The sequence below is a fragment of the Mustelus asterias genome, chromosome 11, assembly GCF_964213995.1.
Source record: "Mustelus asterias chromosome 11, sMusAst1.hap1.1, whole genome shotgun sequence".
Classification (NCBI taxonomy): domain Eukaryota; kingdom Metazoa; phylum Chordata; class Chondrichthyes; order Carcharhiniformes; family Triakidae; genus Mustelus; species Mustelus asterias.
Window position 1 is genome coordinate 6,028,762 of NC_135811.1, and position 13,511 is coordinate 6,042,272.

Here is a 13,511-nt window from a genome sequence, read left to right on the forward strand (position 1 = left end):
CTAACTTTATCCAAATGATTGTTACATAGCTTGAAAAAATAACCCATGACCTCTGGCTATTGAGAGATGAGTTTTTAATGTGCTATAATGGAAGTAGTCTTATCGACCAGCCTTCCTTCCAGTCAATCAGCTGTTAAAATGCAACTTGGCAGTGAGATTAATGGGATCATTATTACATGTATTGCACAGCAAGCAGTAGATTAAACTCCCAGCGTAACCGGCATTTAACACTAAATATAATTTAGTATTTGGAGCACTGTTTGGAAGACATGATGCAGTGGTTTAGACATTCACACTTTCCCACAGGGGCATCGATCTAAATCCAGTTCAAAGGTTTCCTAGATTTGGCAATGAGAACTGTAGGTGTAATTCATTTGGAAAGCCTCAAACAAATTTGTCATCGGCATGGACTTTATCACAATAAGAATAAGGGATTGATCATTTCGTATAGAGATGAGATTTTCCTCGCTCAGAGGTTTGATGTTATTTGGAATTTCCCGGCTCAGAAGGCTGTGGGTGCTCAATCACTGACTGTATTTGGGAATCAGGGGATATAGGATGGTACGCAAAAGTGAGGTTGAATCAAGGGATATGAGGATGGTACACAAAGGTGAGGTTGAGATAGAAGATTAGCTTTGACCGGATTGGATGCCACTGCAGGCTCAAAGGTCCGAAAGGCCTATCCTAGTTCCTATTCCTTATGTTGTATCATATCTTTCAAGACTGAATTTTTCTTTTAAAAATATGGAAGGATATTGCATTATTTGGGTGCTTGGATGCTGACCTCGAGCTTTTTTAAAGAAAAGGTCATGGGTTCACCGTCCTCTTCCAAGAAATCACCTGGCTTGTGTGCCAATTAAAGATCTATTTGTTTGTTTTAACCTGTAATTACTTTAATGGATGGGGTGGAGGGGGGGTGGGGTCTGAAGAAATGCAAAGGTTTGCTGGAAATCGCGTGATAGAGACACAAAAAACTTGACTTTTGGATTTGTTGCTTTGGAAGTCAGTCTTGTTGGAGAATAAGCTGAGAAAGGAAGGTGACCCTAACTGACTGACTGTCTCTCTCTGCTTTGCCTGAAATTGGGTGTAGCTATCAACCTGTACCCAGAGAATCCTCATCTGTAACTTGTTGGCATTTGGACCTGCAAAGCTGAGACCAGAATAATTTTTATTTATTCATTCGTGGGATGTGGGCGTCGTTGGCTGGTTCAGCATTTATTGCCCATCTCTAATTGCCCTTCAACTTTCAAAGGGCATTTAAGAGTCAACCACATTGCTGTGGGCCTGGAGTCACATGTTGGTCAGACCAGGATGACAGATTTCCTTCCTTAAAGGACATTTGTGAACTAGATGGACAATGTTTTACAGTCATCATTAGACCTTTAATTCCAGATTTTTAAAAAATTGAATTCAAATTTCACCATTTGCCATGGTGGGATTTGAACCCTTGTCCCCAGAGCATTATTCTAATTCTCTGGATTACTAGTCCAGTGACAATATCACAACGCCATCACCTCCCCTATGATCCAGCTATATACATATACTTTCAGATATCCACTGGGACCAGCAGTCCATCTTAGAACATAGAACAGTACAGCACAGAACAGGCCCTTCGGCCCACGATGTTGTGCCGAGCTTTATCTGAAACCAAGATCAAGCTATCCCACTCCTTATCATCCTGGTGTGCTCCATGTGCCTATCCAATAACCGCTTAAATGTTCCTAAAGTGTCTGACTCCACTATCACTGCAGGCAGTCCATTCCACACCCCAACCACTCTCTGCGTAAAGAACCTACCTCTGATATCCTTCCTGTAGCTCCCACCACGAACCCTATAGTTATGCCCCCTTGTAATAGCTCCATCCACCCGAGGAAATAGTCTTTGAACGTTCACTCTATCTATCCCCTTCATCATTTTATAAACCACTATTAAGTCTCCCCTCAGCCTCCTCCGCTCCAGAGAGAACAGCCCTAGCTCCCTCAACCTTTCCTCATAAGACCTACCCTCCAAACCAGGCAGCATCCTGGTAAATCTCCTCTGCACTCTTTCCAGCGCTTCCACATCCTTCTTATAGTGAGGTGACCAGAACTGCACACAATATTCCAAATGTGGTCTCAACAAGGTCCTGTACAGTTGCAGCATAACCCCACGGCTCTTAAACTCCAACCCCCTGTTAATAAAAGCTAACGCACTATAGGCCTTCTTCATAGCTCTATCCACTTGAGTGGCAACCTTTAGAGATCTGTGGATATGAACCCCAAGATCTCTCTATTCCTCCACAGTCTTCAGAACCCTACCTTTGACCCTGTAATCCACATTTAAATTAGTCCTACCAAAATGAATCACCTCACATTTATCAGGGTTAAACTCCATTTGCCATTTTTCAGCCTAGCTTTGCATCCTATCTATGTCTCTTTGCAGCCTACAACAGCCCTCCACCTCTTCCACTACTCCACCAATCTTGGTGTCATCAGCAAATTTACTGATCCACCCTTCAGCCCCCTCCTCTAAGTCATTAATAAAAATCACAAAGAGCAGAGGACCAAGCACTGATCCCTGTGGCACTCCGCTAGCAACCTGCCTCCAATCCGAAAATTTTCCATCCACCACCACCCTCTGTCTTCGATCAGACAGCCAGTTACCTATCCAATCGGCCAACTTTCCCTCTATCCCACACCTCCTCACTTTCATCATAAGCCGACCATGGGGGACCTTATCAAACGCCTTACTAAAATCCATGTATATGACATCAACTGCCCTACCTTCATCAACACACTTAGTTACCTCCTCAAAAAATTCTATCAAATTTGTGAGGCACGACTTGCCCTTCACGAATCCATGCTGACTATCCCGGATTAATCCGCATCTTTCTAAATGGTCGTAAATCCCATCTCTAAGGACCTTTTCCATCAATTTACCAACCACCGAAGTCAGACTAACCGGTCTATAATTACCAGGGTCATTTCTATTCCCTTTCTTAAACAGAGGAACAACATTCGCCATTCTCCAGTCCTCTGGCACCATCCCCGTGGACAGCGAGGACCCAAAGATCAAAGCCAAAGGCTCTGCAATCTCATCCCTTGCCTCCCAAAGAATCCTAGGATACATTTCATCAGGCCCAGGGGACTTATCGGCCTTCAGTTTATTCAAAACTGCCAGGACATCCTCCCTCCGAACATCTATTTCCTCCAGCCTATTAGCCTGTAACACCTTCTCTTCCTCAAAAACATGGCCCCTCTCCTTGGTGAACACTGAAGAAAAGTATTCATTCATCACCTCGCCTATCTCTACTGACTCCATACACAAGTTCCCACTACTGTCCTTGACCGGCCCTAACCTCACCCTGGTCATTCTTTTATTCCTCACATAAGAGTAAAAAGCCTTGGGGCTTTCCTTGATCCGACCCGCCAAGGACTTCTCGTGTCCCCTCCTAGCCCTCCTAAGCCCCTTTTTCAGCTAATTCCTTGCTAACTTGTAACCCTCAATCGAGCCATCTGAACCTTGTTTCCTCATCCCTACATAAGCTTCCCATGAGGGAACTTCTGATCAACAGTGTTGAGAGCCTGCAAGCTTAATCCTTTATTTAATAAGGCCCATCTCTGAGAAAGGCTCTATCTGTTTGCCTGTAAATGTGTCTGTATGTGTGCTGGGGTAGTTGTTTAAGAGGAGATAGATGACCATACTTCCAGAGTACAATTGTGTGTTAACCAGTTCTTGCAATTTGCTAACAAGTTTTGTTTTAGAATAAACTGATAACTTTGTTATTTATCGAAAGAAGCCTCGTTAAAAGTCTCTTGTATTCTGGTTGCCAGTAGTGAAGAAAAACAATTGGCCATTTTGGTGAGCAAGTTAAACTTTTAATGCTGTGGCCTGTGGAGTATTGGGGCTAGATAATAGACACACTCCTCCCATCCCAGTCATGATGAAACTAAATTGGCAGCTTCACTCAGTAAGGGGTGGGTGGATAAACTTCTGGTCTGGAAAATGGGAAAATAACAGTCACACCGATGTTATCGCAGGTTCTGGTTTGAGATTTAAGCTAGGGTACGTCAATGAAAGTACAGGCAACTTCAGTCGGTGTATATAACAATAATATATCTAATCGGGGAGTGCTTGATATTAACATTGGTGCAGGGAGTAGATTGCTTTACCTTGTTTAGCACAAAAAATTGCGAACACTTGAGCATGACGGCACTGGTGCACCATGCTGTATAGTGTAACACTGTCATGATGGAGCAGCATAACAATCTTGGAGGCAATTTTGTTCTTAACCCAGAGATGCAATGACCTTAGTCATGATGCTAGCATAGCAATTACTGGTAATCATGCATGTTCCTTGAACCTTTTATATTCCATGTTTGGAAAGCACACACACATGGAATGCTCCTTTTTGGACTCGGTTTTACTTGAACAATTCCGTTTCCTCCATTCCTGATGGTGACTCATGGTTCCATGGATTCCAGCTACCTTCTGCAGCCGTGACATTCATGTGGGAACCGAAATAATATGCAATCTAGATCGGGAGGGAATCACAACTATTTCCAGCCTCCCTTATAAAGCACACTTTCCACCAGTGGCTCACTAGACAAAAATTACAAGTGTAAACCCATGCTCTACCCACCTCTCCAGCCTTATAGATTGGAACTGGATTGTTGACCTAGTACTATTGTATAATGGTCCATTTTAAATGTTTGCCTCAGTTTCATTTGAACTATGGGCAGAGGCTGAGAATTTTCCGAATTGCTGCTGACCTCACTGCTTCCGGTGCTTTCTGGTCTATTTAGGCTTTCCAAGTTGTTGTTTTCAGTCAATAACATGAAACCCAACGTTTCTATTCCAGGACACTGGCCTTGATTTGTGAAAATTGGATCATGGCGGCGGGGAAGGGAAACTGTCGGAGAATCCACCAACAGTTTTCTGCTTTACCTGCTTTTGGCCTTTGTGAAAGAAGAAGAATCCTGGGAATGGGACACTTATAGATTGGAGGGGGTCCTGGAAAGTGAGCAAGGAATACAATCTGCTTTTTTTGAATCCTAAAACAATTTTGGCACAGGCTTCAACATAATATAGTTTCACAGAAGATTAGGTTTCAAATATTTTGTTACAATAACGTGTAAATTATGTGTAGTCTATAACTGACCGCTTTTAAGTTTAAGCTATGGTAATAAACCCAGCATCAGATCCTTAATTTAGATAGTTTTATTCATCCTATTTAAAGTACCTCTCCAGATTACAGGAGTGTTAATTCATTGTGCTATAAATTGCTTTTATGAAAATGACCTTTACATAACTTGCAAGCCTGCCGTTGTTCTCGTGTGGTCTCCGTACCAACAGATTAAGGAGGATTTGGCAACTAACCAAGAGTAACCCATTATGGACTCTGAACTGTGTACTTTGAAACACCTAACATGTTTTGAGACTGGATTTCTGTGCATTTCCTCTTCATGACTGACTTCAAATAACCTCATAACCGACATCTGCTCAGGTGGGACATCAAAACTTCTCTCTGTAGGAAAGCATAACTTGCATTTCTAGAATCTCTTTCATGCCCTCAGAATGTTTCAAAGTGCTTTGCCGCTAATGAAACACTTTCAAGTGTAGTCACTGTTGTAATATAATAGACAGCAGTCAGTTTGTGCATGCAAAGTTTCAGAAATAGCAGTGCAATAATAACCTAATGATGTGCTGTTAGGATGTCAGGAGAGGAATAAATGTTGGCCCCAGGACAGGAGTGCCATCAGTACTTTAATTTCCACCTGTGGACTCTATAAGTATGTTCGAAGAAGTTTTAATAATCACAACATCTTAAACCCATTGCTGCTGCAAACCTCTTAAATCTCCCCTGCCCACAACCCTCAGTGATCTGCCTAATTCTGGCCTCTTGTGCATCTCTGAATTTAATTGCTGCACCATTGGGTGGCAATGTCTTCAGTTGTCTGGACCCTAAGTCCTGCCTCTCTGGCATAACTTCAGCTGCTTTATTTGACCCGGAACTAGCAAAAAACTTGAGCAATTGTTCTTTGAGCTTGGATATTGTATATTGTGGCTGAGCCCAGTCTTTACTCTTTCATCAAAACCTCCTGATTCTCTCCCTTTTCAATATCTCCAAATGTCCATTTTCTGTTTCAATATCAACACAACTCGTTTCACTTCTCATCTCGCCTTTTTTCTGGTTTATTGGATATAATGGTGGAGGATACAATTCACAATAATGCACAGCACAAACTCAGAAATTACAGCAATACTTACTGATAAGGACTACCAGCACCACCACTGGAAGCTTGGTTTCAGATAACTTCAGAATGGTTTCCAGTTGCTAGTGAGGATTTGCACTGGGGGGGGGGGTTTAAAAAATCCAGTTAATAGGGCATTCAGATTAATGCAGTGCTGGATAACACACAGTTAATAGGGCATTCAAATTAATGCAGTGCTGGATAACACACAGTTTACTGTACATTGGAATCCTCCAGAGCAATCAAATTAAGACTGAACATACAGTAAAGTAAAGCCAGATACAACTGATTTGCATGTGTTTTGAGGAAATGTGAGGGCCCAGTGGGTCATATATTTTCTTCATTATGCCCTCCATATTGAAAATCTATTGAAACACAAGTTTCAGGCCCCTGTTTTCCAAAGATTCAGGTTGATGCTAGTGAGCCAGTCACAGCCTCAACTCTAACACTATTTTAAAACCCTAACCCTAGTTATCATAGATGCTATATATATTAAAATCTACTTTAATATTGATTTTAGAATTTTGTTTTCCTTTGTAAACAGTTGTTTTTTGTTCCAGGATAATAGTTATTTTGTGCTGATTTTACAGTAATGCAGGAAGAAGTATGATTTCACTCCTGGCTTATCTGGCTCTGTTGCAGAGTCTTGGTGCTAAAATCGAGAATTCATGTTGTCCTTCCAGCTAAGAGGGTCGATATTTTTCAATGAATTCTTCAGACTTGTGTCAATATTCATTGTCATTGGACACATACTAGTGGTCATTTTATTTGCTTTTCTGTTTTTGTAAGTTAGAAATGAGGAATGTGAGGCTTAGATGCAAAATTAGTGCAACTTTGTGGTGCTTTTTTTTTTTCTGCAATAGCTTTCTTCCAGCTCCTGACCAATGATGCTCCAATCCAGCCTGGAAGGACCTTGTTGGATTTGCAAATAGTCTCTTTTTGCCCACTGTCTCACCAGGATTTGGGAAGAACAGAGGAAACTGTTTTCCTGCAATAGTACATTATTTGTTTGTAGCTACTCCAAGTTACAGTCAGTGGTCTCTCAACGCCAGGTTAAAATCCAATCTGTTGGACTTTAACCTGGTGTTGTGAGACTACTTACTGTGCCTACCCCAGTCCAACGCCGGCAACTCCACATCATGGCTACTCCAAGTTGGTCTTTATTGACACACTGGCACCCCAACCAAAGGCCTGTCTGAAGAAAACTAACCACCTCGGGCAGACCTTGTTGCTTCCCTCTCTCTTGCTTACTCTCTCCCTTTCTTCATCCCATTCCCATCCAATCTGGCTAAGATTGCTCAAAGCTTTCAAATTGTACGTGATTATTAACAACTTTGTGAAGTGTACATTTAATTTCTTGTCCACTTGTCTCCTCACCTCTTCTCTTCGGGAAGTGTTAACTCCCTGCTGGGCCCCCTCTCTCCTTCTCTCCACCATCCCTCGTCCCACACCCCACCACCTTCCTGTCCTCCTCTCTCCTTTCCCCTTCCCCACACTGCTGCACTTGCTCCTTCCCTCGCTCTGTCTCCAAAGAAAGATGGATGAGGCTAGGGCTCTAAGTTCATTTATGAAACTGCTTGAAGCTATAATGAGAGAAGCCATTAATGTCGGTGTCTTGGGTTTAAGAAAGCTAAAGGACTATTCATCTGTGTGGAAAGCAAATGGTATTCTAGAAATCAATAGTCTGAGTTGAATGAAATCCATTGAATAACGGTGGAGACTGAAGTGCCTTTTCTTTGAGACTTTTTTTTGCACAGAACAGATGTATTTGCTGATTGTGTACATTTGTTGTTGCAGAAAATCTTTGTGATGATTTTAAGTCACCAATTGTCTCCTGCTTGAGAGTATCTTCAAGTTTCCCTTTAAATCTGACTGATGTACCTTTTGTGCTTTGCAAAATGTAATGATCTCACATCCTCTGTGGCTGTGACAAAGGTAAACCATCCTGCTTTGCCCTTCTTGACGTGTTTGAACCCTTGACACAGCTGACCACACAATCCTTCTCCAACACCCCTACTCTGTCGTCCTGGTGAGTGGAACTGCACTCCCTAAGAACTCGCCTAGTTCCATTCTTATTATTTTGTCATAGTCAAGTTATCACTCACAACGGCTCCTCTTTCATGCCTACACCATTGCCCCCCTCGTCCCCCACCCCCGGATCAAACCTTTGGTCCCCTCCTATTTCTCACCTATGTGCTGCCCCTTGGTGTCATTGTCCAAAAATCCAGCATTGTTTTACAGACACCACCCAGCTCTACCTCCCTGCCATCTCTCAGACTCTGCAATATTTTCTCCAATTGAATATTGGCAGGATTGAAGCCATTAGCTTCGATCCCTTCCACACACTTGGTTCTCTAGCTACTGACTCTTATCTGTCTCCCTGGCAACTGTGTAAAGCTTAACTTGGCTGTTTGAAACCTTGGTGTAACTTTTGATCCTTAGCAGTCACACATCTATGCTATTGCTAAGCCTATTGTATCCTTAACTTTGCCCAGCACTGTTCCTGTCTCAGCACATCTGCTGCTGAAGCCCTCATCCGTTATTTTTGAATCATAGAATCCCTTCAGTGCAGAAGGCGGTCATTCGGCCCATCGAGCCTCTACCGACAGCTATCCCACCCAGGCCCGATCCCCGTAACCCCATGTATTTATTCTGCTAATCCCCAGACACTAAGGGCAATTTAGCATGGCCAATCCATCTAACCTACACATCTTTGGACTGTGGGAAGAAACCGGAGCACCCGGAGGAAATCCCGCAGACGTGGGGAGAACGTGCAAGCTCCATACAGTCACCCGAAGCTGGAATCAAACTCTGGTCCCTGGTACTGAGAGGCAGCAGTTCTTGGTTAGCCTCCCACATTCTACCCTTCATAAACTTAAGGTCAGCCAAGATTCTGCTCATGTCCTTACTCACACTAGATTGTGTTGATTTGTCATCCCTGCACTCAGTTACCTATATTTGTTCCCAGTAAGCGACTCCTTGATTATAAAATCCTCGTTCTTGTTTTCAAATTCCTCCGGGACATCCACCTCCCTATCTTTGGTATTTCATCTAGTCCTCACGACCCTCCGATATCTACTCTCATCTTGTTCTGGCCTCTTCTGCATCCTTAATTTTAATCAGTCTACGATTGGGTGGCTGATCTTTCAGGTATCTGAACCCTAAACTCTTCAATTCTCTCTTTGCCCCTTTTTAAGATGCATCTTAAAACCTACCTTGAACCAATTTTTGGCCATCAGCCAGAGATTGTGATTTAATGTCAGATTTTGCTTGCCTATACTCTTATGAAGTATAGAAATGGTTGAGAAATAACAGAATGAAATGTGCTATATAAATACAAGATGTTATTGTCCATCCATTGTTCAGCTTGATTAGTATCTTGTAATATGGATTCCAATGGTTATGATGCCAAGTGAAGGATTTTTTTTCAATTTGTATGTGTCTGACTCTAGAATGGCTGAAGTTTATCCATTTTCCTACCTCCAAAGATGGTCAAAGGCAAATCAAGGTGGAACAGGTTAATGTCACTTGTAAATAACGTTGCCAAACTTGAGCATTAGCAAAGCTGTTCTTGTGGCCATTGCACCCCAGTCACAACTGGGACCTGATGCTGCTGAATTATTGCCTCAAATGGCAAGTTAAAATCTGAAAGCAATGATTGATCATTATTTTGTACAATGTTTTTACAGCCAGTTTATCCTGTGCTGTATTTTCTGCATTCCTTCCATCCTGGAGTCAAACTGTCATTCACTAAAAGGTTAATCATATCCCTCGGTAGGATGAGTCGTTTTAAAGAATAAATCTCTCCATCAAGCACCTGTTGATTTATGAAAAGTTGTTTTGGAGTATGTAGTGTATAACATTATTTTTGAAGTATAACCTTAGGTGATGTGCTTCCTCCCAGATTGTATAAAGCTTTTTCACTGCTCAAAGGTTGTCCTGAAATATGTGACTGACGCATTCTGTTTCATCTTTATTGACAGCACAAATCACTTTGAACATACATACTCAGTTCAGCAAGTTTCCCAGATAAGTGCCTTCCTTGTTTTGTGGAGGAATGTTAGTGCATCAATGAAAAGCTTGTAAGCTGAATCCCTTCCTGGAGCAGCTTACTATGAATAGTTTCTGTCGTCATGACAAATTTGTTGCGTCAAATGCTCTGTCCAATACAATGAATTGGTCTAAGGTTTTACTCTTTGAAATATATAAACAGCACAAGCATAACTTGATTAATTAATTTAACTGAATTATGTCATTGTATCATCATCTGGTAAACAAATGTCTTTGGAGATCTTTTGCTTTGATATCTCGATATCGTGAACTATACGAGTAGCTATTTTAAAGATCTTGTTAAACTGGTTTGTGTACATTTTACCTAACCATTCCTGATTTTATAACTTGCACAGAGTGCCATCAAAATACATCATAATTAAAATGCTTTCAATACCGAATGTGTGCTTAGAAGAGCTAGTGATGCCACTGAGTTACCATTCCAATCTGTGATTCCTGAGATTTCTTTCTTCCCAACCCCCCCTCCACCACCATGAAAGAGGTTGACTTCTCAGTGAAGCATTTCAGATGTTTTACTGCAGAGAGGGGAATTTCTTGAGTAAGTGTGGTGTCTTGGGCCTACTCTTACCATGTTCAATTGCAGAGCAACATTTGGGAAAAGCCCCAGCATTGATTCCTGTGGCACTGCACTGGTTACAGTTCGCCAACCTAAAAATGACCCATTTATCTTACTACTCTGCTTCCTGCTACCCAATCAATCATCTATCCAAAAATAAAATAACCTGTATAAATAACTTGAATAAAGGGACCAAATGTATGGTCACTAAATTTGATGACATACTAATAGGACAGTAAATTGTGAGGAGGACATGGGATTTAGATACATTAAGTGAGTGGGTAAAAAGGAGTATGATGTTGAAAAATGTGAGCTTGTCCACTTTGGCAAGAAGAACAGTAAAGCAGCATATTATTTAAATTGAGGGAGATTGCAAACTGAGTTACAGAGGGATCTGGATGTCCTAGTACACTAATCACAAAAGATTATGCAGATACAGCAAGGCAAATTGAATGTTGTTGGTTATTACAAGAGGAATGGAATATGAAGGTAGGGATGTTTTGCTCCAGCGATTAAAGAGTATTGGTGAGACCACATCTTGACTATTGTTTGGTTTCATTTAAGAAAGGACACAATAGCGTTAGAGAAAATTCAGAGAAAATTCATTTGACTGATTCCTGGAATGAAGTGGTAATCTTATGAGGAAAGGTTGAGCTTGTTTCCTTTTGGAGTTTAAAAGAATGAAAGGTAATCTTATTAAAACATAGAAGATTCCGAGGGGACTTGACAGGGGGGATGCTGAGAGGATCGTTCCCCTTATGGGATATTCCAGAACTAGGGAACACATTTTAAAAATAAGTGATCCCATTTAAGATGGAAATGAGGAGTTTTTTCTGGGGATCATCGAGGAAGAGAATTCCACATAACAGAGAACAGTGATTGACTCCTTCATCAATCAAGAATCTTTCCAACTCTGCTTTAAAAATGTTCAGAGGGTATTGTGGGTAGACAGGAAAGTGGAGTTAAGGCCACAATCAGATCTTATCAAATAGCAGAGCAGGTTTAAGAGGCAGAATGACGTGGATCCTTGCTCCTAATTTGCATGTTTGTTTGTCAGTCAAAGGTGGTAGCTGCTTTTCCTTGCATGTACAGAGTTCGGCATCAAGTCCCAGGTTGTCATTGTAGACCTGAGGTGGAAGATGAGCTAACCAATTTCATTGTGATTTTATTTAGTGTGATTGGTGGCAGAGGGTGCAACACCTTGTCCCACGATCACTGTTTTCTGAGTCTGTAGCTGTTATCATTGGGCAACTCGCTAATTTAACAAGTAGGATTCAAATGTCATAGGGAGGTTAGAATGAAAAGGTTGAGTGGAAGGGAAAATCATTTAAGCAGATAATGTAAATGGATTAAAGAGAAGGGGTTAAAGGCTATATGAGTAGGAGAAATGTCAGCGGGACTGAATTGTAGATAATTTCTGGGTTTGTTATGTCCGTTAATCTGGAAGAGTTCTTCCCTTATTTATGCTCAGCTTTTCTGTCTCTGTTTCACTATTCTAATAATCCATGTCCGTACATAATGGTCAGTCACTAAACCACTTACTGCAGCATGGTGAAGGAAATATCTTACGCCAGTGTCAAAGGCCTCTGTTGCTATTGCATTTTCCCTCTGTACTACAAATAGGTAGAGAGAAAGCCTTAGTCTGTAGTTAATCTTCTAATTTATAAAGAGTGGGACATCTAGGGAACTGGTCGACACATTGGTAGACACAAAATGTGAAGATCTCAAAGTGGCTTTTAAAGGTAAGTGGGACACAAAGGCTGCCTGTCCTCTGCAGAGTACGAGGAGAAAGGTTAGCAAGTTTTTTGAGCTTCTGTGAATTGCACTGGCCACCTGTACAGCATCTCCATTGTATAAAACAAAAAGAACATTGTGTGTCTGACATCCGCCAGGTTCCTCTTCCCTGTCCCTACCTTTGTGGATTTTAATCCTAATAATGTTATCAGTAAACACAATTTGCACAGTCATTGTCAGGGAGAGGAGAGAGAAAAATATTTGGTGTCCTCTAAGTACTTCACTGTATGTCAGCAGTGAGGTTTGTGGTCTGTTTTGAATTTGTTTTGTGGGAGGGATAGCTTTTCCATCATGTTTCCAGTTCTGTACTTAAGTGCCTATTCTGTTTTGTGTTCCTGCCTCACTTTAACTAGGGATAGCTACATAATACTATTTTTCTGGTCTTCCTTCAATGTTGAAAAGATCTTTTGAAATCAAGCAAAATCTGTTTCTTTTTTAAACCTCCCACTTGTGTGATGTATTTTCTAAACTTGAAAAAACACGATTCTGTCCACGCTCTGTTGGTAGGAAAACAAAATTTAATTTTACTTGGGAGAAACAAAATAATTAGTTGCATCACCAAGATGGAGTGGATGATGGACCTGTTGCAAGTATTCCTGGGAGATGTAAAAATAAATATTTATATACTGCTTTTTATTGCCTGGGGATGCCCCAAAGCACCTTGCAAACAATGTAGTACAATCCGTGTGTTTCCCAACCGGAAACCCATGGAAGAACAGGGATATCCACTGCTAGCTGAAGCCCAGGTCAGAGGCGCATATAAGAAATCCAGATATGACCTACAGAGATCTAGTGAAGATGCCAAAATACAGTAGTGGACCAAGCTGGAGTCCTAGGCTAGCCACACAGACTCTCAC

The 13,511-nt window shown here is 41.5% G+C and overlaps 1 protein-coding gene across 1 annotated transcript in view; it reads left to right on the top strand.

The window, feature by feature from the left end:
* Positions 1 to 13,511, top strand: part of ubtd1b (ubiquitin domain containing 1b) — an 81,938-nt gene that overhangs the window by 44,709 nt on the left and 23,718 nt on the right. The window lies entirely within an intron of this gene.